This window comes from Pseudophryne corroboree, chromosome 6, assembly GCF_028390025.1.
Source record: "Pseudophryne corroboree isolate aPseCor3 chromosome 6, aPseCor3.hap2, whole genome shotgun sequence".
Lineage (NCBI taxonomy): Eukaryota > Metazoa > Chordata > Amphibia > Anura > Myobatrachidae > Pseudophryne > Pseudophryne corroboree.
In genome coordinates, this window is record NC_086449.1 from 132,592,263 (window position 1) to 132,619,479 (window position 27,217).

General features: G+C 49.2%; 1 protein-coding gene across 9 annotated transcripts in view; it reads right to left on the minus strand.

The window, feature by feature from the left end:
- Positions 1 to 27,217, minus strand: part of CDCA2 (cell division cycle associated 2) — a 231,577-nt gene that overhangs the window by 135,972 nt on the left and 68,388 nt on the right. The gene's annotated exons all lie outside the window — the stretch shown is intronic.

Sequence of the window (27,217 nt, forward strand, 5' to 3'; positions counted from 1 at the left end):
CCCAGCGTATCATACATTACATGCTCATAGAGAAAGAACAAGTGTAGCAGAGTCAGCTCATCCAGGGGCTCTTGACACAATGGCACACAAATTTATTGAACGTGGCTACGATCGCAATGAAGTACAAATGGCGGTTGAAAGATGCATGAAATGTGATCGTGAAGAGCTTTTAAAACCACGCGCCAGAGATAATGAAATGGAACGACTTGTGTTTGCCAGCACGTTCTCGATCTCGTCAGGGTATGTGAGGAAAGCCATATTGCGTCATTGGCATATTGTAACAACAGATCCCACTATGAGCAAGTTTTGTGGTAACACTCCTTTGCTTTGCTACAAACAGAGCAAGAATTTGAAAGGAAGGATCTCCAGTTCAGACATTAGCACGAGAATACCAGCGAGTAACAAGTGGTTGGGCTAGCAAAATGGAGCATTCAAGTGTGGCAGTTGTGTCAACTGTAGATTTATGCACATGGGAGATACGTTTGTGCATCCCACTCTTGGGAATAAATATCAATTGAGGCACAGAATTAATTGTGAAACTCGATTTGTAAAGTATGTGATCATATGCCCCTGCCGCAAACTATATGTGGGCAAAACGATCCGCATGGTGAAAGACAGAGTGGCTATGCATCAGTGATCCATTAAAAAAGCAGGACTTAAACTGGAGACTACAACCCCCCCCCGGTGGCCAGGCATTTTGTTCAACAAGGACATGCACTGAAGGACTTTCTATTTATGCCGATAAATCACATACCACCACTGCGGAAAGGTGGTGACAGGCACAAACTTTTACTGCGACAGGAATGCCGCTGGATATACCTATTGGGGATGCGGTCAACATCCCGCTGGACGGGATCCCGGCGGTCGAAATACCGACGCCGGAATCCCGACCGCCACAATCCCGACATATTCTCCCTCCGTGGGTGTCCACGACACCCATAGAGGGAGAATATAATAGTGTGCCGAGCGTAGCGAGGCACCGCGCCAGCAGCATGGAGAGCGAAGCGAGCCCGCAAGGGGCTGCGTTCCGCTCGCCACCCCTGTCGGGATTGTGTGGTCGGGATTCCGGCGTCGGTATTTCGACCGCCGGGATCCCGTCCAGCGGGATTACGTACTGATCCCACCTATTGAAGTCCATGGCTCCTGAGGGACTTAATGAAGAATTTACACTGACAGCGTTCCTCTAGGATATAATCTATGGTTGAAACGTTAACCCCCTGGGGGTTTTGATCACATGATTTTGTTATTATGAAGGTTCTTATGTCTTACTATGTTTTTATGTATGTTGTAACGTGCATATTTGGTTGCCAAGCCGCTATGACACTTTGAGCTCGGTAACCAGGAAGCTAGGTGCGGTTGCCTGGAGACGGGGGCGCCGTAGACATCACTTCCGGGATGACGTAATCATCGGCGGCCTGTGCTCCATGGCGTCCTGCACGTGTGATACTGGGCCGGAGGAGAGAGGATAGCGGCGCGGCAATTGGACAGGTGAGCATGATTGTGCTAAATGCACATAGGTTAAAATAAGATTTTACTAACTGGTAAATCTATTTCTCGTAGTCCGTAGTGGATGCTGGGGACTCCGTAAGGACCATGGGGAATAGACGGGCTCCGCAGGAGACAGGGCACTTTAAGAAAGAATTAGGGATACTGGTGTGCACTGGCTTCTCCCTCTATGTCCCTCCTCCAGACCTCAGTTAAGGAAACTGTGCCCGGAAGAGCTGACAGTACAAGGAAAGGATTTTGGAATCCAGGGTAAGACTCATACCAGCCACACCAATAACACCGTATAACTCGTGATAAACTTACCCAGTTAACAGTATGAACAAGAACAGAGCACCAGATAAACCTGATGCAACCATAACATAACCCTTATTTAAGCAATAACTATATACAAGTATTGCAGAAGAAGTCCGCACTTGGGACGGGCGCCCAGCATCCACTACGGACTACGAGAAATAGATTTACCGGTGAGTAAAATCTTATTTTCTGTAACGTCCTAGTGGATGCTGGGGACTCCGTAAGGACCATGGGGATTATACCAAAGCTCCCAAACGGGCGGGAGAGTGCAGATGACTCTGCAGCACCGAATGAGCAAATACAAGGTCCTCCTCAGCCAGGGTATCAAACTTGTAGAATTTTGCAAAAGTGTTTGAACCCGACCAAGTAGCTGCTCGGCAAAGCTGTAATGCCGAGACCCCTCGGGCAGCCGCCCAAGAAGAGCCCACCTTCCTTGTGGAATGGGCTTTTACTGATTTTGGATGCGGCAATCCAGCCGCAGAATGAGCCTGCTGAATCGTGTTACAGATCCAGCGAGCAATAGTTTGCTTAGAAGCAGGAGCACCCAGCTTGTTGGATGCATACAGGATAAACAGCGACTCAGTTTTCCTGGCTCCAGCCGTTCTGGCTACATAAATCTTCAAAGCCCTGACTACATCTAGTAACTTGGAATCCTCCAAGTCACGAGTAGCCGCAGGCACCACAATAGGTTGGTTCAAATGAAAAGATGACACCACCTTCGGCAGAAATTGCGGACGAGTCCGTAATTCTGCCCTGTCCATATGGAAAACCAGATAGGGGCTTTTACATGATAAAGCCGCCAATTCTGACACACGCCTAGCCGAAGCTAAGGCCAATAGCATGACCACTTTCCACGCGAGATATTTTAAGTCCACGGTCTTAAGTAGCTCAAACCAGTGAGATTTCAGGAAACTCAACACCACGTTAAGATCCCAAGGTGCCACTGGAGGCACAAACGGGGGCTGAATATGCAGCACTCCCTTTACAAACGTCTGAACTTCAGGAAGAGAAGCCAGTTCCTTTTGAAAGAAAATGGATAGGGCCGAAATCTGGACCTTAATGGACCCTAATTTTAAGCCCATAGTCACTCCCGACTGTAGGAAGTGAAGGAAACGGCCCAGCTGGAATTCCTCTGTAGGGGCCTTCCTGGCCTCACACCAAGCAACATATTTTCGCCATATACGGTGATAATGTTTTGCTGTCACGTCCTTCCTAGCCTTTATCAGCGTAGAAATAACCTCATCCGGAATGCCTCTCTCCGCTAGGATCCGGCGTTCAACCGCCATGCCGTCAAACGCAGCCGCGGTAAGTCTTGGAACAGACAGGGCCCCTGTTGCAACAGATCCTGTCTGAGAGGCAGAGGCCATGGGTTCTCTGTGAGCATTTCTTGCAGTTCCGGATACCAAGTCCTTCTTGGCCAATCCGGAACAATGAGTATTGTTCTCACTCCTCTTTTTTTTACGATTCTCAGCACCTTGGGTATGAGAGGAATAGGAGGAAACACATAAACCGACTGGAACACCCACGGTGTCACTAGTGCGTCCACAGCTATCGCCTGAGGGTCTCTTGACCTGGCGCAATACCTTTGTAGCTTTTTGTTGAGGCGGGATGCCATCATGTCCACCTGTGGCAGTTCCCATCGATTTGTAATCTGTGTGAAGACTTCTTGATGAAGTCCCCACTCTCCCGGGTGGAGGTCGTGCCTGCTGAGGAAGTCTGCTTCCCAGTTGTCCACTCCCGGAATGAACACTGCTGTTAGTGCTTGCACGTGATTCTCCGCCCAGCGAAGAATTCTGGTGGCTTCCGCCATCGCCACCCTGCTTCTCGTGCCGTCCTGGCGGTTTACATGAGCCACTGCGGTGATGTTGTCTGACTGAATCAGCACCGGTTGGTTGCGAAGCAGAGGCTCCGCTTGACTCAGGGCGCTGTATATGGCCCTTAGTTCCAGGATATTGATGTGCAGACAAGTCTCCTGACTTGACCACAGCCCCTGGAAGTTTCTTATCTGAGTGACTGCCCCCCACCCTCAGAGGCTTGCATCCATGGTCACCAGGACCTGCGACCCTCGAGAAGGTGAGCACTCTGCAGCCACCACAGAAGAGACACGCTGGCCCTGGGGGATAGGGTGATCAGCCGATGCATCGGAAGATGCGATCCGGACCACTTGTCCAACAGATCCCACTGAAAAGTCCTCGCATGGAACCTGCCGACGGGAATGGCTTCGTATGACGCCACCATCTTTCCCAGGACTCGCGTGCATTGATGCACCGACACCTGTTTTGGTTTTTACAGGTCTCTGACCAGAGTCACGAGCTCCTGGGCCTTCTCCTCCGGGAGAAACACCTTCTTCTGGTCTGTGTCCAGAATCATGCCCAGGAAGGGCAGTCTCGTCGTAGGAATCAGCTGCGACTTTGGAATATTCAGAATCCAGCCGTGCTGTTGTAACACCTCCCGAGAGTGTGCTACGCTGATCAGCAACTGCTCTCTGGACCTCGCCTTTATTAGGAGATCGTCCAAGTATGGGATAATTGTAACTCCTTGCTTTCGCAGAAGCACCATCATTTCTGCCATTACCTTGGTAAATATTCTCGGTGCCGTGGACAGACCAAACTGCAACGTCTGGAATTGGTAATGACAGTCCTGTACCACAAATCTGAGGTACTCCTGATGAGGTGGATAAATTGGGACATGCAGGTAAGCATCCTTTATGTCTAGAGACACCATAAAATCCCCCTCTTCCAGGCTTGCAATGACCGCCCTGAGCGATTCCATCTTGAACCTTTTCAGGTAAATGTTCAGGGATTTTAAATTCAATATGGGTCTGACCGAACCGTCCGGTTTCGGAACCACAAACATTGTGGAATAGTAACCCCTTCCCTGTTGAGGGAGGGGAACCTGTACCAACACCTGCTGGAGATATAATTTGTGAATTGCCGCTAACACTACTTCCCTTTCTATGGGGGAAGCTGGCAGGGCCGATTTGAGGTAATGGTGAGGGGGCATCACTTCGAATTCCAGCTTGTATCCCTGAGACACAATCTGTATAGCCCAGGGATCCACCTGTGAGCGAACCCACTGGTGGCTGAAATTTTGGAGACGCACCCCCACCGCTCCTGGCTCCACCTGTGGAGCCCCAGCGTCATGCGGTGGATTTAGTGGAAGCCGGGGAGGACTTCTGTTCCTGGGAACTAGCTGTATTGTGCAGCTTCTTTCCTCTACCCCTGCCTCTGGCAAGAAAAGACGCACCTCGGACTTTCTTGCCTCTTTGTGATCGAAAGGACTGCATTTGGTAATACGGTGCTTTCTTAGGTTGTGAGGGAATATATGGCAAAAAATTTGACTTCCCAGCTGTAGCTGTGGAAACTAGGTCCGAGAGACCATCCCCAAACAATTCCTCACCCTTATAAGGTAAAACCTCCATGTGCTTTTTTGAGTCGGCATCACCAGTCCATTGCTGAGTCCACAGGACCCTTCTGGCAGAAATTGACATTGCATTTATTCTAGAGCCCAGTAGGCAAATGTCTCTCTGGGCATCCCGCATATATAGGACAGCGTCTTTTATATGCCCCAGGGTCAGTAATATAGTATCCTTGTCCAAGGTATCAAGTTCCTCAGACAGAGTATCTGTCCATGCTGCAACAGCACTACACATCCAGGCCGACGCAATTGCCGGCCTCAGTAGGGTACCTGAATGTGTATAAACGGACTTCAGGATACCTTCCTGCTTTCTATCCGCAGGATCTTTTAGGGTGGCCGTATCCTGTGACGGCAGGGCCACCTTCTTAGATAAGCGTGTCAAAGCTTTGTCTACCCTAGGGGAGAATTCCCAGCGTAACCTGTCCGTTGGCGGGAAAGGATACGCCATAAGTAACCGTTTGGAAATCTGCACTTTCCTATCGGGAGAATTCCAAGCTTTTTCACATAACTCATTTAACTCATGTGAAGGGGGAAAAGTCACTTCTTGCCTTTTTTTCCCCAAACATATAAACCCTCTTGTCAGGGACAGGGTTTTCCTCTGAGATGTGCAACACATCCTTCATTGCTATAATCATGTAGCGGATGGCTCTAGCCATTTTAGGCTGCAACTTTGCATCATCGCCATAGACACTGGAGTCAGAATTCGTGTCGATATCAGGGTCAACAATTTGGGATAGTGGGCGCTTCTGAGACCCTGACGGCCTCTGCGACATAGGATCAGGCATGGGCTGCAACCTCGACTGTCTTAAGGTTTCAGCTTTATCCAACCTTTTATGTAAGGAATTAACATTATCATTTAAAACCTTCCACATACCCATCCAATCAGGTGTCGGCGCCGTCGGCGGCGACCCCACATTCATTAGCTCCCGATCTGCTTCCTCATAGCCTTCCTCGTCAAACATGTCGACACAAGCGTACCGACACACCACACACATACAGGGGATGCTCTTTTTGAAGACAGTTCCCCCACAAGGCCTTTTGGAGAGACAGAGAGAGAGAGTATGCCAGCACACACCCCAGCGCTATATGACCCAGGAATCACACAGTAACTTAGTGTTAACCCAGTAGCTGCTGTATATACTGATTTTGCGCTAAATTTATGTGCCCCCCTCTCTTTTTACCCTCTTTCTACCGTGAATTTGCAGCGGAGACCCTGGGGAGCTTCCTCTCAGCGAAGCTGTGGAGAGAAAATGGCGCTGGTGAGTACTGAGGAAGAATCCCCGCCCCCTCAGCGGCGGGCTTCTGTCCCGCGATTTTGTGTAAAATAATGGCGGGGGCTCATGCATATATACAGTGCCCAACTGTATATATGCCCACTTTGCCAAGAGGTCTCTAATTGCTGCCCAGGGCGCCCCCCCCCCCTGCACCCTGCAGTGACCGGAGTATGTGGGTTTAATGTGGGAGCAATGGCGCACAGCTGCAGTGCTGTGTGCTACCTCATGTGAAGACTGGAGTCTTCTGCCGCCGTTTTTGAAGTCTTCTTGCTTCTCACGCCGGCTTCTGGCTCTGCGAGGGGGACGGCGGCGCGGCTCTGGGATCGGACGACCAAGGGTGCGTTCCTGTGTTTGATCCCTCTGGAGCTAATGGTGTCCAGTAGCCTAAGAAGCATGACCTATCCACAGTGAGTACGGCTGCTTCTCTCCCCTCAGTCCCACGTAGCAGAGAGTCTGTTGCCAGCAGACCTCTCTGAAAACAAAAAAATACTAACAAAATACTTTCTATTCAGCAAGCTCAGGAGAGCTCACTAAAGTGCACCCAGCTCGTCCGGGCACAGATTCAAACTGAGGTCTGGAGGAGGGACATAGAGGGAGGAGCCAGTGCACACCAGTATTCCTAATTCTTTCTTAAAGTGCCCTGTCTCCTGCGGAGCCCGTCTATTCCCCATTGTCCTTACGGAGTCCCCAGCATCCACTAGGACGTTAGAGAAATAACAGCACTGTGAGCACTATCTATGTGACTCTCCCCTGATGACAGTTGGAGACCGAAACAACTGTAAGGGATGAGCTGACTCTGCTACACTTGTTCTTTCTCTATGAGCATGTAATGTATGATACGCTGGGACTTTATCATGTACCGCTGTGCTAAATTTATACTTCATAAATACAAAACACATTTTTTGCATTTGAATTGTGTGCTGGTCTGATCTGTGCCTGAGCCCCTGCTGGAGTTCTATGGAGCGGATATAGCACAGCGGAACTTCACCTCAAGTTATGCATTCCACAGGTGTGGAACGCATGTTACCTCCGATCCGGCAGACCTTGCTCCATTTAAGTGGTTTTTCAACTAAATTCTCATTAACTTGGTTTCCAAATGTACTCCTCAGCTAAAACGCCACTTCTTGTATGCTATGTGAAGAGTAGGTCCTTAGAGAATGATTACGTATATTGTTTTGCACCCGCTTCCGGTTTTTGATGTGGATGGAAGTGGCTGGAGCAGTGGGTGTGTCAGTAGCTCAACTGCCCTAGGTATAAATATCTGCCCTTAGGTCCCAGGTACTTATGGTGCTCTGTGGTTGCTTCCTCCTTATGGGACCTACACACTGGCAGATAACACTGAACGATATGAACGTTCTCGTTCATTAATGAACAAGAACTCGTTCATATCGTTCAGTGTGTAGGAACCAACGATGAACGATGTGCGGCCCCGCGCACGTTCATCGTTGGTGCCCCGTCGTTTATGCATGCAGGCCAAAATGGACAATCTCGTCTATATTAGCATGCACTGTTATGGAGCGGGGTGACGGAGGGAGTGAAGAAACTTCATTCCCCCCGTCACCTCCCCCCACCGCCAGGTCGCCCGCCGCCGTATTGGCCATTGGGAAGCTCGTCGGCGGGTCGACAAGTGTGTTGGGACCATAATACTTATGATGGTGTCTTGACAAAAATCTGAATATGATCAAATGACGACTTACTGTTTGTGACTTGACCGTGAAGATTACATAACCTACTAGCTGTTTATGGCTTTGGTGAGTGTCCTCTTGTTTGTATCTATTTAAATGGACTGAAATGGTTTAAGTGGAACACCGCCCTAAAGTGATATGGCCCAGACAGAACCCTGATATCAACATCATCGAGTCTGTCTGGGATCACATGGAGACAGAAGGATTTGAGCAAACCTACATCCACAGAAGATCTGTGGTCAGTTCTCCAAGATGCTTTGAACAATCTCACTGGCCAGTTCCATCAAAAACTGCGTGCTTAGAAGAATTGATGCTGTTTTGAAGGGAAAGGGTGGTCACACCAAATATTGGATTAATTTAGATCTTTCTTCTGTTCATTCACTTTGCATTATTAACACTTCACATTTTTTATAGCATCCTTACTTTGTAGCATTTTTTCCACACCCGTCTAAAACTATATATATATGTACACTGACCAGACAGACCTCTATCCACTCTATTGGGAGCAAGAGATAATAAGATTTTACTCACCGGTAAATCTATTTCTCGTAGTCCGTAGTGGATGCTGGGACTCCGTAAGGACCATGGGGAATAGCGGCTCCGCAGGAGACTGGGCACAACTAAAGAAAGCTTTAGGACTACCTGGTGTGCACTGGCTCCTCCCACTATGACCTTACTCCAGACCTCAGTTAGGATACTGTGCCCGGAAGAGCTGACACAATAAGGAAGGATTTTGAATCCCGGGTAAGACTCATACCAGCCACACCGTATAACTCGTGATACTATACCCAGTTAACAGTATGAAATATAACTGAGCCTCTCAACAGATGGCTCAACAATAACCCTTTAGTTAGGCAATAACTATAAACAAGTATTGCAGACAATCCGCACTTGGGATGGGCGCCCAGCATCCACTACGGACTACGAGAAATAGATTTACCGGTGAGTAAAATCTTATTTTCTCTGACGTCCTAAGTGGATGCTGGGACTCCGTAAGGACCATGGGGATTATACCAAAGCTCCCAAACGGGCGGGAGAGTGCGGATGACTCTGCAGCACCGAATGAGCAAACTCTAGGTCCTCCTCAGCCAGGGTATCAAACTTGTAGACTCTTGCAAAAATGTTTGAACCCGACCAAGTAACAGCTCGGCAAAGTTGTAAAGCCGAGACCCCTCGGGCAGCCGCCCAAGAAGAGCCCACTTTCCTCGTGGAATGGGCTTTTACAGATTTAGGGTGCGGCAGTCCAGCCGCAGAATGTGCAAGTTGAATCGTGCTACAGATCCAGCGAGCAATAGTCTGCTTAGAAGCAGGAGCACCCAGCTTGTTGGGTGCATACAGGATAAATAGCGAGTCAGTTTTCCTGACTCCAGCCGTCCTGGAAACATATACATTTCAGGGCCCTGACTACGTCCAGTAACTTGGAATCCTCCAAGTCCCAAGTAGCCGCAGGCACCACAATAGGTTGGTTCACATGAAAAAACTGATACCACCTTAGGAAGGAATTGGGAACGAGTCCTCAATTCCGCCTTATCCATATAAAATACTGTCAAAGTCAGAAAAATATCACGCTGCACGTTGCCATATATTCACCTCATGCGCGTGCCTGCTGCACGTGCACATTCTCTCCCGTGCGTGCGGATACTCGCAGCCGCGTGATGGCGCCTCGGCCATGCGCTCGAGCGCGTGGTATGTGCATTTACGGTAGAGTTTGTGTGCGTCTAGCGGGCGACTCAATCGTTAGATAATAAATCCATATAGCATGTTTTATAGATAATGTTCCCCTTAGTAATAACTGTAAGTTTGTTTAATGTGACTTGTTCACGGACTTGGGAATCCCTCTTTGTATGGTACGAAGGGTCAGACAGGGTTTGAACAGCTGTGTCTGGTACCTAACTGAAGAGTATTTTAATAGCAACAATCCGGTGCTGGTTAGGTAAAGATTAATCGCTCCTGCGTATAGTTATGGCCATTAGTAGATTCTGGACATTTCATATATTTGCGATTCATTATCCATGCGGCGGGAATCCGGAGATTCCCACCCACCTGAGCTGTTTGAAATAGTCACAGCCCACCTGTTCAAACTAACCTATGACCTTTTGATATGATGCGAGGAGACATTCCTGTGTCCAATGAACAATGAGATTGTAGGTCCCTTTGTAGTATACTGTACTCAGTGTATATAAGATAAGCCAGCCTGAACAGTTCCCCCACTCTCCACAAACGGTTTTCATATTGACTAACTCGGAGCTGGTACCAGGCTGCGCTGCGATCGTTCCCAGTGTGTGTAAGTAATTCTCTGCGATTATCTCGCTCTTTGTTTGTATTGGCCACATTCTCTCTCTCTCTGTTTAGTATAAGATTGTAACGTTATTGTATATTTCTGTCTAGATATTCTGTTAGAATTATATGTTAGTATGTAGTGTATGACTTGTAACTGTTTTACCCCTATTCGATATAACTAAAAGCTTGTTAGTAAAGGTGTTGGATCCTTAGCACGGTATCGTGTGTTCATTACATTGCAGAGGGTAATAGGAGCGTCTCGATCGCTCAAACAGCTTTAGTGTTAAGGTTAAGCAGCGTTATATCGCTACAGTGTCTCAGTACAAGGTTTACAGTATAAGAGAATCCTTTCTGTGTGTTACATTCAAGGTATACTGATTGTCATTTTGTGAGCGTCTGCGCCGCTCGTGATCTCCTCGTGGTCTCGAGCGTCCGCTACGCTGGTAGCGTAGCATTACGGTAGTCGCTCGCCTATAGCGTGCTCGACACCACGCATTAAGCTGTGAGCGAGCGTGCCGCATGTGCGTCTCGATCACGGCATAGCGTATGCTACGCTAAGTACGTACCCTTACGGTACCCCATACGCCAATTGCGTACTGTGTCTCTTACCCATTATTGTGAAGGTTATAAGGTAATCTAAATCAGCATTAACAATACAGATAAGGGCTTTTGTATGACAAAGCCGACAATTCTGATACACGCCTGGCCGACGCCAAGGCCCACAGCATGACCACTTTCCACGTGAGGTATTGTAGCTCCACGGATTTAAGTGGCTCAACCCAATGCGACTTCAGGAAATCCAACACCACGTTGAGATCCCACGGTGCCACTGGAGGCACAAACGGGGGCTGACTATGCAGCACTCCCTTAACAAAAGTCTGAACTTCAGGCAGTGAAGCCAATTCTATTTTGGAAGAAAATCGATAGAGCCGAAATCTGGACCTTAATGGAACCCAATTTTAGGCCCATAGTCACTCCTGACTGTAGGAAGTGCAGAAATCGACCCAGTTGAAATTCCTCCGTTGGGGCCTTCCTGGCCTCACAGCACGCAACATATTTCCGCCATATGCGGTGATAATGGTTTGCGTTCACTTCTTTCCTAGCTTTAAATAGCGTAGGGATAACTTCCTCCGGAATGCCCTTTTCCTTCAGGATCCGGCGTTCAACCGCCATGCCGTCAAACGCAGCCGCGGTACGTCTTGGAACAGACAGGCCCCCTGCTGCAGCAGGTCCTGTCTGAGCGGCAGAGGCCATGGGTCCTCTGAGATCATTTCTTGGAGTTCTGGGTACCAAGCTCTTCTTGGCCAATCCGGAACAATGAGTATAGTTCTTACTCCTCTCTTTCTTATTATTCTCATTACCCTGGGTAAGAGGCAGAGAAGGGAACACATACACCGACTGGTACACCCACGGTGTTACCAGAGCGTCCACAGCTATCGCCTGAGGGTCCCTTGACCTGGCGCAATATCTTTGTAGCTTTTTGTTGAGGCGGGACGCCATCATGTCCACCTGTGGCCTTTCCCAACGGTGTACAATCATTTGGAAGACTTCTGGATGAAGTCCCCACTCTCCCGGGTGGAGGTCGTGTCTTCTGAGAAAGTCTGCTTCTCAGTTGTCCACTCCGGGAATGAACACTGCTGACAGTGCTAACACATGATTTTCCGCCCATCGGAGAATCCTTGTGGCTTCTGCCATCGCCATCCTGCTTCTTGTGCCGCCCTGTTGGTATACATGGGCGACCGCCGTGATGTTGTCTGACTGGATCAGCACCGGCCGGTGTTGAAGCAGGGGTCTAGCCTGACTTAGGGCATTGTAAATGGCCCTTAGTTCCAGAATATTTATGTGTAGGGAAGTCTCCTGACTTTTCCATAGCCTTGGAAGTTTCTTCCCTGTGCAACTGCCCCTCAGCCTCGAAGACTGGCATCCGTGGTCACCAGGACCCAGTCCTGTATGCCGAATCTGCGGCCCCCTAGAAGATGAGCACTCTACAGCCACCACAACAGCGACACCCTGGCCCTCGGAGACAGGGTTATCCGCCGATGCATCTGAAGATGCGACCCAGACCACTAGTCCAACAGATCCCACTGGAAGATCCTTGCATGGGACCTGGCGAATGGAATTTCTTCGTAAGAAGCTACCATCTTTCCCAGGGCTCGCGTGCATTGATGCACCGACACCTGTATTTGTATTAGGAGGTCTCTGTCTAGAGACGACAACTCCTTGGACTTCTCCTCCAGGAGAAACCCTTTTTATCCTGTTCTGTGTCCAGAACCATACCCAGGAACAGTAGACGCGTCGTAGGAACCAGCTGCGACTTTGGAATATTCAGAATTCAGCCGTGCTGTTGTAGCACTTCCCGAGATAGTGCTACTCCGACGAACAACTGCTCCCTGGACCTCGCCTTTATAAGGAGATCGTCCAAGTACGGGATAATTATTTCGACCATTACCTTGGTAAATACCTCGGTGCCGGGGACAGACCTACGGCAACGTCTGGAATTGGTAATGACAATCCTGTACCACAATTTTGAGGTACTCCTGGTGAAGAGGGTAAATAGGGACATGCAGGTAAGCATCCTTGATGTCCAGTGATACCATGAAATTCTCCAGGCTTGCAATAATCGCCCTGAGCGATTCCATTTTGAACTTGAACCTTCGTATATAAGTGTTCAAGGACTTCAATTTTAGAATGGGTCTCACCGAACCGTCTAATTTCGGTACCACAACATTTTGGAATAGTAACCCCGGCCTTGTTGAAGGAGGGGTACCTTGATTTCACCTGCTGGAAGTACAGCTTGTGAATTGCCGCCAGTACTACCTTTCTCCGAGGGCAGCAGGCAAGGCTGATGTGAGGTAACGGCGAGGGGGAGTCGCCTCGAACTCCAGCCTGTATCCCTGTGATACTACTTGCAGAACCTAGGGATCCACCTGTGGGCAAGCCCACTGGTCCCTGAAGTTCCCGAGACGCGCCTCCACCGCACCTGTCTCCACCTGTGGAGCCCCAGCGTCATGCGGTGGACTCAGAGGAAGCGGGGGAAGATTTTTGATCCTGGGAACTGGCTGTCTGGTGCAGCTTTTTCCTTCTTCCCTTGTCTCTGTGCAGAAAGGAAGCGCCTTTGACCCGCTTGCTTTTCTGAAGCCGAAAGTACTGTACCTGAAAATACGGTGCTTTCTTAGGCTGTGAGGAAAACTGAGGTAAAAAATTTTCTTCCCAGCTGTTGCTGTGGATACGAGGTCCCAGAGACCATCCCCAAACAATTCCTCACCCTTATAAAGGCAGAATCTCCATGTGCCTTTGAAAGGCAGCATCACCTGTCCACTGCCGGGTTTTTAATACCCTCCTGGCAGAATGGACATTGCATTAATTCTGGATGCCAGCCGGCAAATATCCCTCTGTGCATCCTTCATATATAAGACGACGTCTTTAATATGCTCTATGTTAGCAAAATATTATCCCTGTCTAGGGTATTAATATTATCTGACAGGGTATCAGACCACGCTGCAGCAGCACTATTTATGCTGAGGCAAATTGCAGGTCTCAGTATAGAACCTGAGTGTGTATATACAGACTTCAGGATAGCCTCCTGCTTTTTATCAGCAGGCTCCTTCAAGGTGGCCGTATCCTAAGACGGCAGTGCCACCTTTTTTGACAAACGTGTGAGCGCCTTATCCACCCTAGGGGATATCTCCCAACGTGACCTATCCTCTGGCGGGAAAGGGTACGCCATCAGTAACTTTTTAGAAATTACCAGTTTCTTATCGGGGGAACCCACGCTTCTTTACACACTTCATTCACTCATCTGATGGGGTAACAAAACACTGGCTGCTTTTTCTCCCCAAAAATAAAACCGCTTTTATGTGGTACTTGGGTTCATGTCAGAAATGTGTAACACATTTTTCATTGCCGAGATCATGTAACGGATGTTCCTAGTGGATTGTGTATATATCTCAACCTCGTCGACACTGGAGTCAGACTCCGTGTCGACATCTGTGTCTGCCATCTGAGGTAACGGGCGTTTTTTGAGCCCCTGATGGCCTTTGAGACGCCTGGGCAGGCGCGGGCTGAGAAGCCGGCTGTCCCACAGCTGTTACGTCATCCAGCCTTTTATGTAAGGAGTTGACATTGTCGGTTAATACCTTCCACCTATCCATCCACTCTGGTGTCGGCCCCACAGGGGGCGACATCCCATTTATCGGCCTCTGCTCCGCCTCCACGTAACCTTCCTCATCCAACATGTCGACACAGCCGTACCGACACACCGCACACACAGGGAATGCTCTGACTGAGGACAGGACCCCACAAAGTCCTTTGGAGAGACAGAGAAAGAGTATGCCAGCACACACCAGAGCGCTATATAATGCAGGGATTAACACTATAACGGAGTGATTTTTTCCCCCAATAGCTGCTTGTATACATATATTGCGCCTAAATTTAGTGCCCCCCCTCTCTTTTTAACCCTTTGAGCCTGAAAACTACAGGGGAGAGCCTGGGGAGCTGTCTTCCAGCTGCACTGTGAAGAAAAAATGGCGCCAGTGTGCTGAGGGAGATAGCACCGCCCCTTTTTTGGCGGACTTTTCTCCTGCTTTTTTATGGATTCTGGCAGGGGTAATTTATCACATATATAGCCCTGGGACTATATATTGTGATGATTTGCCAGGCAAGGTGTCTTATATTGCCCTCAGGGCGCCCCCCCCCCCCAGCGCCCTGCACCCATCAGTGACCGGAGTGTGAGGTGTGCATGAGGAGCAATGGCGCACAGCTGCAGTGCTGTGCGCTACCTTGTTGAAGACAGAAGTCTTCTGCCGCCGATTTTCCGGAACACTTCTTGCTTCTGGCTCTGTAAGGGGCCGGCGGCGCGGCTCCGGGAACGAACACCAAGGTCGGGTCCTGCGGTCGATCCCTCTGGAGCTAATGGTGTCCAGTAGCCTAAGAAGCCCAAACTACCACCTGTTAGGTAGGTTCGCTTCTTCTCCCCTTAGTCCCTCGCTGCAGTGAGTCTGTTGAAAGCAGATCTCACTGTAAAATAAAAAACCTAAATATACTTTCTTTCTAGGAGCTCAGGGGAGCCCCTAGTGTGCATCCAGCTCAGCCGGGCACAAGATTCTAACTGAGGTCTGGAGGAAGGTCATAGTGGGAGGAGCCAGTGCACACCAGGTAGTCCTAAAGCTTTCTTTAGTTGTGCCCAGTCTCCTGCGGAGCCGCTATTCCCCATGGTCCTTACGGAGTCCCAGCATCCACTTAGGACGTCAGAGAAAACACAGATAAGCTGGTTTCATTTTATCTAAATTGTATTTGTATATATTTTTTTAACCATTAAAAGTGTTTAAAAACTATCACACGATTGTACCTGTTCTCTCTCTCCTATTTATATTACAGGGACAAATAACTCTGAGGCACAACGTGACTGAATGCGTTGCAGAGGTTTTTTGCTTTAAGGAATAACTCTGACTGACAAGTGGTTCCGTACCACCATATATGGTATGCCTTTGGGGATTGCCCCATACGTGAATCCCTGATGTCAGACTGCACCTTGCAGCTCCATGAGCAGCGAGGTAAAGTCCGCATAAAAATCGGGTTTGCATGTGTAGAAGAAGAAAAAAAAAGCATTGGTTCCGTAGTTTATGCTGAATCGGAGAGTTTCCCTGCCAGAAGCCTGATTTTTTTTATTTGGTACAGGGGGAAAAAAATAAGAATTTACTTACCGATAATTCTATTTCTCATAGTCCGTAGTGGATGCTGGGAACTCCGTAAGGACCATGGGGAATAGCGGCTCCGCAGCAGACAGGGCACAAAAAGTAAAAGCTTTAGACTAGCTGGTGTGCACTGGCTCCTCCCCCTATGACCCTCCTCCAAGCCTCAGTTAAGATACTGTGCCCGGACGAGCGTACATAATAAGGAAGGATCTTGAATCCCGGGTAAGACTCATACCAGCCACACCAATCACACCGTACAACTCGTGATCTGAACCCAGAAAACAGTATGATAACCGTAGGAGCCTCTGAAAAGATGGCTTCCAACAATAAACAACCCGATTTGTTTGTAACAATAACTATATACAAGTATTGCAGACAATCCGCACTTGGGATGGGCGCCCAGCATCCACTACGGACTATGAGAAATAGAATTATCGGTAAGTAAATTCTTATTTTCTCTGACGTCCTAGTGGATGCTGGGAACTCCGTAAGGACCATGGGGATTATACCAAAGCTCCCAAACGGGCGGGAGAGTGCGGATGACTCTGCAGCACCGAATAAGAGAACTCCAGGTCCTCCTCAGCCAGGGTATCAAATTTGTAGAATTTAGCAAACGTGTTTGCCCCTGACCAAGTAGCTGCTCGGCAAAGTTGTAAAGCCGAGACCCCTCGGGCAGCCGCCCAAGATGAGCCCACCTTCCTTGTGGAATGGGCATTTACATATTTTGGCTGTGGCAGGCCTGCCACAGAATGTGCAAGTTGAATTGTACTACAAATCCAACGAGCAATCGTCTGCTTAGAAGCAGGAGCACCCAGCTTGTTGGGTGCATACAGTATAAACAGAGAGTCAGATTTTCTGACTCCAGCCGTCCTGGAAACATATATTTTCAGGGCCCTGACTACGTCCAGCAACTTGGAGTCCTCCAAGTCCCTAGTAGCCACAGGTACCACAATAGGTTGATTCATGTGAAACGCTGAAACCACCTTAGGGAGAAATTGAGGACGAGTCCTCAATTCCGCCCTATCCGAATGAAATATCAGGTAAGGGCTTTTATAGGATAAAGCCGCCAATTCTGATACGCGCCTGGCTGAAGCCAGGGCCAACAGCATTACCACTTTCCATGTGAGATATTTCAAATCCACTGTGGCAAGTGGTTCAAACCAATGTGATTTTAGGAACCCTAAAACTACATTGAGATCCCAAGGTGCCACTGGAGGCACAAAAGGAGGCTGTATATGCAGTACCCCTTTGACAAACGTCTGAACTTCAGGCACTGAAGCCAGTTCTTTCTGGAAGAAGATCGACAGGGCCGAAATTTGAACCTTAATGGATCCTAATTTTAGGTCCATAGACAATCCTGCTTGCAGGAAATGTAGGAAACGACCAAGTTGAAATTCCTCCGTAGGGGCCTTCTTGGCCTCACACCACGCAACATATTTTCGCCAAATGCGATGATAATGTTTTGCAGTTACATCCTTCCTGGCCTTGATCAGGGTAGGGATGACTTCATCTGGAATGCCTTTTTCCTTCAGGATCCGGCGTTCAACCGCCATGCCGTCAAACGCAGCCGCGGTAAGTCTTGGAACAGACAAGGTCCCTGCTGGAGCAGGTCCTTCCTTAGAGGTAGAGGCCACGGGTCCTCCGTGAGCATCTCTTGCAGCTCCGGGTACCAAGTTCTTCTTGGCCAATCCGGAGCCACGAGTATCGTTCTTACTCATCTCCTTCTTATGATTCTCAGTACTTTTGGTATGAGAGGAAGAGGAGGGAACACATATACCGACTGGAAAACCCACGGAGTTACCAGAGCGTCCACCGCTATTGCCTGAGGGTCCCTTGACCTGGCGCAATATCTGTCCAGTTTCTTGTTGAGACGGGACGCCATCATGTCCACCTTTGGTTTTTCCCAACGGTTTACAATCACTTGGAAGACTTCTGGATGAAGTCCCCACTCCCCCGGGTGGAGGTCGTGTCTGCTGAGGAAGTCTGCTTCCCAGTTGTCCACTCCCGGAATGAACACTGCTGACAGTGCTATCACATGATTTTCCGCCCAGCGGAGAATCCTTGCAGCTTCTGCCATTGCCCTCCTGCTTCTTGTGCCGCCCTGTCTGTTTACGTGGGCGACAGCCGTGATGTTGTCCGACTGGATCAATACCAGTTGACCCTGAAGCAGAGGCCTTGCTTGACTTAGGGCATTGTAAATGGCCCTTAGCTCTAGGATATTTATGTGAAGAGACGTTTCCATGCTTGACCACAAGCCCTGGAAATTTCTTCCCTGTGTGACTGCTCCCCAGCCTCTCAGGCTGGCATCCGTGGTTACCAGCATCCAATCCTGAATGCCGAATCTGCGGCCCTCTAGAAGATGAGCCTTCTGTAACCACCACAGGAGAGATACCCTTGTCCTTGGAGATAGGGTTATCCGCTGATGCATCTGAAGATGCGATCCGGACCATTTGTCCAGCAGATCCCACTGAAAAGTTCTTGCATGGAATCTTCCGAATGGAATCGCTTCGTAAGAAGCCACCATTTTTCCCAGGACTCTCGTGCACTGATGCACTGACACTTGTCCTGGTTTTAGGAGGTTCCTGACTAGCTCGGATAACTCCCTGGCCTTCTCCTCCGGGAGAAACACCTTTTTCTGGACTGTGTCCAGAATCATCCCTAGGAACAGTAGACGTGTTGTTGGAATCAGCTGTGATTTTGGGATATTTAGAATCCACCCGTGCTGACGTAGCACTACCTGAGATAGTGCTACTCCGACCTCTAACTGTTCCCTGGACCTTGCCCTTATCAGGAGATCGTCCAAGTAAGGGATAATTAATACGCCTTTTCTTCGAAGAAGAATCATCATTTCGGCCATTACCTTGGTAAAGACCCGTGGTGCCGTGGACAATCCAAACGGCAGCGTCTGAAACTGATAATGACAGTTTTATATCACAAACCTGAGGTACCCTTGGTGAGAAGGGTAGATTGGGACATGGAGATAAGCATCCTTGATGTCTAGAGATACCATATAGTCCCCTTCTTCCAGGTTCGCTATCACTGCTCTGAGTGACTCCATCTTGAATTTGAACCTTTTTATGTAAGTGTTCAAAGATTTTAGATTTAAAATTGGTCTCACCGAGCCGTCCGGCTTCGGTACCACAAACAGCGTGGAATAATACCCCTTTCCCTGTTGTAGGAGGGGTACCTTGATTATCACCTGCTGGGAATACAGCTTGTGAATAGCTTCCAATACTGCCTCCCTGTCGGAGGGGGACATTGGTAGAGCAGACTTCAGGAACCGGCGAGGGGGAGACGTCTCGAATTCCAATTTGTACCCCTGTGATACTACCTGCAGGATCCAGGGGTCCACTTGCGAGTGAGCCCACTGCGCGCTGAAATTCTTGAGACGGCCCCCCACCGTGCCCGAGTCTGCTTGCAGAGCCCCAGCGTCATGCTGAGGACTTGGCAGAAGCGGGGGAGGGCTTCTGCTCCTGGGAAGAGGCTGCCTGGTGCAGTCTTTTTCCCCTTCCTCTGCCCCGGGGCAGGAACGAGCGGCCTTTTTCCCTCTTGCCCTTATAGGGACGAAAGGACTGGGTTTGAAAAGACGGTGTCTTTTTCTGCTGAGAGGTGACCTGGGGTAAAAAGGTGGATTTTCCAGCCGTTGCCGTGGCCACCAGGTCCGATAGACCGACCCCAAATAACTCCTCCCCTTTATACGGCAATACTTCCATATGTCGTTTGGAATCCGCATCACCTGACCACTGTCGCGTCCATAACCCTCTTCTGGCAGAAATGGACATCGCACTTACTCTAGATGCCAGGGTGCAAATATCCTTCTGTGCATCTCGCATATATAGTAATGCATCCTTTAAATGCTCTATAGTTAATAATATACTGTCCCTATCCAGGGTATCAATATTTTCAGTCAGGGAATCCGACCAAGCCACTCCAGCGCTGCACATCCAGGCTGAGGCGATCGCTGGTCGCAGTATAACACCGGTATGTGTGTATATACCTTTTAAGATATTTTCCAGCCTTCTATCAGCTGGTTCCTTGAGAGCGGCCGTATCAGGAGACGGTAACGCCACTTGTTTTGATAAGCGTGTGAGCGCCTTATCTACCCTAGGGAGTGTTTCCCAACGTGCCCTAACCTCTGGCGGGAAAGGGTATAGTGCCAATAATTTATTAGAAATCAGCAGTTTTTTATCGGGGGAAACCCACGCTTTATCACACACCTCATTTAATTCATCTGACTCAGGAAAAACCACTGGTAGTTTTTTCACACCCCACATAATACCCTTTTTTGTGGTACTTGTAGTGTCAGAAATGTTCAATGTCTCCTTCATTGCCGTGATCATGTAACGTGTGGCCCTACTGGACATTACGTTTGTCTCGTCACCATCGACACTGGATTCAGTATCCGTGTCAGGGTCTGTGTCGACCATCTGAGGTAACGGGCGTTTTAGCGCCCCTGACGGTGTCTGAGACGCCTGAACAGGCACTAATTGATTTGTCGGCTGTCTCATGTCGTCAACAGTTTTTTGCAAAGTGCTGACATTGTCACGTAATTCTTTAATTACTACCATCCAGTCAGGTGTCGACTCCCTAGGGGGTGACATCACTAACACAGGCAATTGCTCTGCTTCCACATCATTTTCCTCCTCATACATGTCGACACAATCGTACCGACACCCAGCACACACACAGGGAATGCTCTGATAGAGGACAGGACCCCACTAGCCCTTTGGGGAGACAGAGGGAGAGTTTGCCAGCACACACCAGAGCGCTATATATATACAGGGATAACCTTATATAAGTGTTACTCCCTGTTATAGCTGCTGTATTTATATATTAGCTGCCAATAGTGCCCCCCTCTCTGTTTTACCCTGTTTCTGTAGTGCAGGACTGCAGGGGAGAGTCAGGGAGCCGTCCTTCCAGCGGAGCTGTGAAAGAAAATGGCGCTTGTGTGCTGAGGAGAAAGGCTCCGCCCCCTTCACGGCGGCCTTTTCTCCCGCTTTTTTCAGGAAACTGGCAGGGGATAAATGCATCCATATAGCCCAGGAGCTATATGTGATGCATTTTTTTTTAGCCATATAAGGTTTTTATATCGTTTTTATTGCGTCTCAGGGCGCTCCCCCCCAGCGCCCTGCACCCTCAGTGACCGGAGTGTGAAGTGTGCTGAGAGCAATGGCGCACAGCTGCAGTGCTGTGCGCTACCTTATTTGAAGACAGGAACGTCTTCTGCCGCCGCTTTCTCCGGACCTCTTCGCTCTTCTGGCTCTGTAAGGGGGCCGGCGGCGCGGCTCCGGGACCCATCCAGGCTGAATTTGTGATCGTCCCTCTGGAGCTAATGTCCAGTAGCCAAGAAGCCCAATCCACTCTGCAGTCAGGTGAGTTCGCTTCTTCTCCCCTTAGTCCCACGATGCAGTGAGCCTGTTGCCAGCAGGACTCACTGAAAATAAAAAACCTATTTAAACTTTTACTTCTAAGTAGCTCAGGAGAGCCACCTAGCTTGCACCCTTCTCGTTCGGGCACAAAAATCTAACTGAGGCTTGGAGGAGGGTCATAGGGGGAGGAGCCAGTGCACACCAGCTAGTCTAAAGCTTTTACTTTTTGTGCCCAGTCTCCTGCGGAGCCGCTATTCCCCATGGTCCTTACGGAGTTCCCAGCATCCACTAGGACGTCAGAGAAATAGGATTTTAATACCTACCGGTAAATCCTTTTCTCTTAGTCCGTAGAGGATGCTGGGGTCACTTCAAGAACCATGGGGTATAGATGGGATCCGCAGGAGACATGGGAACCTTAAGACTTTCAAATGGTGTGACCTGGCTCCTCCCTCTATGCCCCTCCTCCAGACTCCAGTTTAAGGAACTGTGACCAGGGAGACGGACATTTTGAGGAAAGGATTTATTGTTAAACCACGGTGATCATCTTACATGCTCAAACATGCCGCAGAACGCAGTCTTCTACAGAACCCCCCCCCCCCCTCCCCCCCGACAGCCGTCCAAGATGAGCCCATCTATTCAGTAGAAAGGGCTTTCACCGATATCGGTAACGGCAAACCAGCCGTGGAATGAGCGTGCTGAATGGTGTACTGGATTCAGCATGCCATGATCTGCTTGGAAGCAGGACACCCAACCTTATAGGGAGCATACAGGACAAACAGAGACTCTGTTTTCTAAATCTGAGCCGTTCTGGCGACATAAATCTTCAACGCTCTGACCACATCCAGAAATTTTTACTGAGCGAAGGCGTCAGTAGCCACTGGTCGATGTGGACAGAGGAAACCACCTTCGGTAGAAATTGCTGACGTGTCCTCAATTCAGCTCTATCTTCCAGGAAGATCAACTAAGGGCTCTTGAGAGACAAGACCACTAACTCAGACATCTGCCGTGCAGATGCCAAGGCCAATATGCTGACCACTTTCCAAGTGAGGAATTTCAACTCAACCCTCAGTAAAGGTTCAAACAATGTGATTGAAGGAACTGCAACACCACATTACGATCCCAAGGTGCCACCGAAGGCACAATGAAAGTTGGACGTGGAACACGTCTTTCACGCAAACTGAACTTCCGTAAGGGAAGCTAATAGTTCCAGAAAGAAAATTTCCAATGCTGAAAACTGGACCCTAATGGAGTCCAACTGCAGTCTGTATTTCCCCCAGCCTGTAGGAAACGGAGAAAACGCCTTACTGAAACACCTCCGTTGAAACTGTCTTGGATTTACACTAAGACATATTTTCTCCAAAAACGGTGGTAATGTCTAGACGTTACTCCTTTCCTGGCCTGAACAAGAGTGGGGATGACTTTCTTGGGAATACCCTTTCGGGGTAGGATTCAGCGCTGAACAAGCATGTCGTCAAATGTAGCCGCGGCAAGTCTAGGTACACGCCTGGAACCTACCGTAGTAGGTCCTTGCGAAGAGGAAAAGGCCCAGGATCTTTTAATAAGCAACTTCTGAATATCTGAGCACAAAGCCCTCCTTGGCCAGTCTGGGGCAGTGAAAATTGCCCGAACCCTTGTTCTTCCTATTATCCCCGAGAACTTTTGGGATCAGTGGAAGTAGAAGGAATACACTGACCGGAATAGTCACTGGGTTACCAGAACATTTATTGATACTCTTGACCTGGACCAATTTTTTCTGAAGTTGCTCGTTGAGACGAGAAGTCCTCCTGTCCACTGGAGGCACTCCTCAAAGACTTGTCACCTCTGCGAAGACTTCTTAGTGGAGGTCCCACTCTCCCGGACGGAGATCGCGTCTGCTGAGAAACCATGTTTCCCAGTTGTCCACAGGAATGAAACTCGCCGACAGAGCCTTTACAGATTTTTCTGCCCAGAGGAGGATCTTCGTTACCTCAGCCATTTCCACTCTGCTTTTTTCTGTTACCTTATCCAACTGGATCTGTACAGGGTGATCTTGAAGAAGATGTACCTTCTGCTGAAGGCCGTCGTAAATGGCTCTCAATTCCAGCATATTCATGTGAAGGCAGGCTTCCTGACTTTAGCATTTTTCTTGGAAGCTTTTCCCTTAAGTGACAGCTCCCCAGCCTCGGAGACTTGCATCCGGGGATACCAGGACCCAGTCCTGACCCCGAACCTACGTCCCTCTAGTAAGTGCGAGGTGTGGAGCCACCACAGGAGCGAAACCCTGACTTTTGCCCACATGGATTATTCCGTGTATGTGTAGGTGGGAACCGGACCCCTCGTCCCACAGGACCCACTAGAACACCTTGGCAAGGAACCTGCCAACTGAACGGCCTTGCAGGCCGCAACCATCCTTTGTAATGTATTGATGGACTGACACTCCAGCTGGTCTTGAAATTCGTATGACCAGACTCTGGATCTCCAGATCCTGTTCCACTGGAAGAAAACACTCTCTGTAGTATCTAGTATTATTCCCACAACAGACAACCGCGTCGGTGGGCCATCAGTGATTCTGGTAAGTTCAGGAGCCAACCCTGTCGTTGAAGAACTGTCAGGGAGAGTGCAACGTATTGCACCAACTGGCTTCTTGATCTCGCCGTTATCAGATCTTTTCCGTACAGGATAAACGTGGCACCGTACTAGAGAAGGAAAACCATCATTACTGCCATCACCCTGGTGAAACTGGTAATGACCATCCTGAATAGCAAACCTCAGGTAAACTAATGCGGAGGAAAATGTAATTAGACCTCTTTTATTCTTCTCTAGATTGGTTTGAATATCTTTAAATAGAAATTAAAGTAAGTCAGTTTTTGGATTGGTCTGAGCTAGCAGTCTGGCTACGGGAGCACGGAGAGGCTTGAATAACAGTCTTCTCCCTATTGTGACAGGGGACACCAGGACCATGACCTGATCCTGACACAACTCTTGTGTTGCGTCGCATACTCCCTCCCCGTCCGGAGGAGAATCGGTAATAATGAAAAATTGGTGAGGGAAAACGCCTGGAAACTCCAGTATGCACCCCTGGGACACTATTCGTAAACCCCACGGGTCCAAGTCCGTTCCAGGACTGACCTAAAAGTTTCAGACGTGACCTCACCGGTGTGGGCTCCCTCAAGAGAGTTCCAGCATCATGCAGTGGATCTGGCAGAAAATAGGATTTTAGTACCTACCGGTAAATCCTTTTCTCCTAGTCCGTAGAGGATGTGGGGACTCCAAAAGGACCATGGGGTATAGACGGGATCCGCAGGAGCTTGGGCACACTGAAAAGACTTTAACTGGGTGTGAACTGGCTCCTCCCTCTATGCCCCTCCTCCAGACCTCAGTTATAGGAACTGTGCCCAGGAGAGACAGACATTTCGAGGAAAGGATTTTTGTTTAAACTAAGGGCTACAACATACCAGCCCACACCACAAACATACTGTACAACCGGAGTAACAGTAAACCAGATAACAGTGTGAATTAACAACAGCAGCAAGCTGAAACCAATAAATACACAACCCGTGTATAAACTAACTTAACCAGCAAGAATACACTGCAAGTAACAGTCCGCACTGGGATGGGCGCCCAGCATCCTCTACGGACTAGGAGAAAGGATTTACCGGTAGGTACTAAAAATGAGTTTTATGGTAAGAACTTACACTTGTTAAACTCTTTCTGCGAGGTACACTGGGCTCCACAAGTCTGGACAATGGAGTGTAGAGTAGGATCTTGATCCGAGGCACCAACAGGCTCAAAGCTTTGACTGTTCCAAGAATGCACAGCGCCGCCTCCTCTATAACCCCGCCTCCCAGCACAGGAGCTCAGTTTAGTTAACCAGCCCAATGCAGTAGCAGGAAAAGAGACGACAAAGGTTAGTAGCCACATACACCACACTCTAACGACAAGAGAAGTGTCAGCAGCTAATGCCATATCAAGCCAAAGAAGCCAAGTGCGTCAGGGTGGGCGCCTTGTGGAGCCCAGTGTACCTCGCAGAAAGAGTTTTAACAAGGGTAAGTTCTTACCATAAAACTCATTTTCTGCTGCTTGGTATACTGGGCTCCACAAGTCTGGACAATGGGGATGTCCTAAAGCAGTTCCTTATGGGAGGGGACGCACTGTAGCGGGCACAAGAACCCAGCGTCCAAAGGAAGCATCCTGGGAAGCGGCAGTATCGAAAGGCATAGAACCTTATGAACGTGTTCACTGAGGACCACGTAGCCGCCTTGCACAATTTGGTCAAGGGTCGCACCACGTTGGGCCACCCAAGAAGGTCCAACAGACCGAGTAGAATGGGCCGTAATGTGAACAGGAGCTGACAGACCAGCCTTCACATAAGCATGCGCAATCACCATTCTAATCCACCTGGCCAGGGTCTGCTTGTGAGCAGGCCAGCCACGTTTGTGAAATCCAAACAAAACAAAGAGAGAATCCGACTTTCGAATAGAAGCAGTTCTCTTCACATAGATACAGAGAGTCAGTACCACATCCAAAGACCGCTCTTTGGGAGACAAATCAGGAGAAACAAAAGCTGGAACCACAATCTCCTGATTAAGGTGGAACGAAGAAACCACCTTAGGTAAATATCCGGGACGAGTCCTAAGAACCGCCCGGTCACGGTGAAAAATCAGATATGAGGAACTACAAGACAAGGCACCCAAATCCGACACTCTTCTAGCAGAGGCAATAGCCAGCAAGAACACCACCTTAATGGAAAGCCACTTAAGGTCAGCTTGAACCAAGAGGTTCAAATGGAGGCTCCTGCAACGCCTCCAAAACCACCAAGTCCCAAGGAGCCACAGGCGGGACATAGGGAGGTTGGATACGCAATTTTTCTCTGAAACCACACCGACAAGGCAGAAATATGAACCTTGAGGGAGGCCAGACGCAGGCCTAAATCTAGGCCCTGCTGTAGAAAAGCCAAAAGTTTGGCTGTACTAAACTTGGAAGCGTCATAATGGTTAGATGCGCACCAAACAAAGTAGGAATGCCTGACCAGATGGTAAATCCGAGCAGAGGCCGGTTTCCGGGCCCGCAACATAGTTTTAATGACCTCTTCAGAAAAACTCTTAGCTCTTAAGACGGAAGCTTAAAGAGCCACGCCGTCAAAGACAGCCGGGCTAGGTCCTGGTAGACACAGGGGCCCTGAACGAGGAGGTCTGGGCGTTGTGGAAGTAGAAGTGGACGCTCTGACGATAGGCCTTGCAGGTCTGAGAACCAGTGCCGTCTGGGCCACGCCGGAGCTATGAGACGCAGATTTACTTTTTCTTGCTTGAACTTCCGAATTACCCTGGGCAGGAGTGACACCGGAGGGAACACGTACGGCAGCCGAAACCTCCACGGCACTGCCAGCGCATCCACGAATGCTGCTTGAGGATCCCTTGTCCTTGCTCCGAAGACCGGAACCTTGTGATTGTGTCGAGACGCCATCATATCCACATCTGGAAGACCCCACCTTTCCACGAGGAGTTGAAATACTTCTGGATGGAGGCCCCACTCGCCGGCATGCACGTCCTGACGACTGAGAAAGTCCGCTTCCCAATTCAGGACTCCCGGAATGAATATTGCCGATATTGCCGGTAGATGGCGTTCTGCCCAACGTAGAATCCGTGAGGCTTCCTTCATTGCCAAACGGCTTCGAGTGCCGCCTTGATGATTAATATAAGCCACCGTGGTGGCGTTGTCCG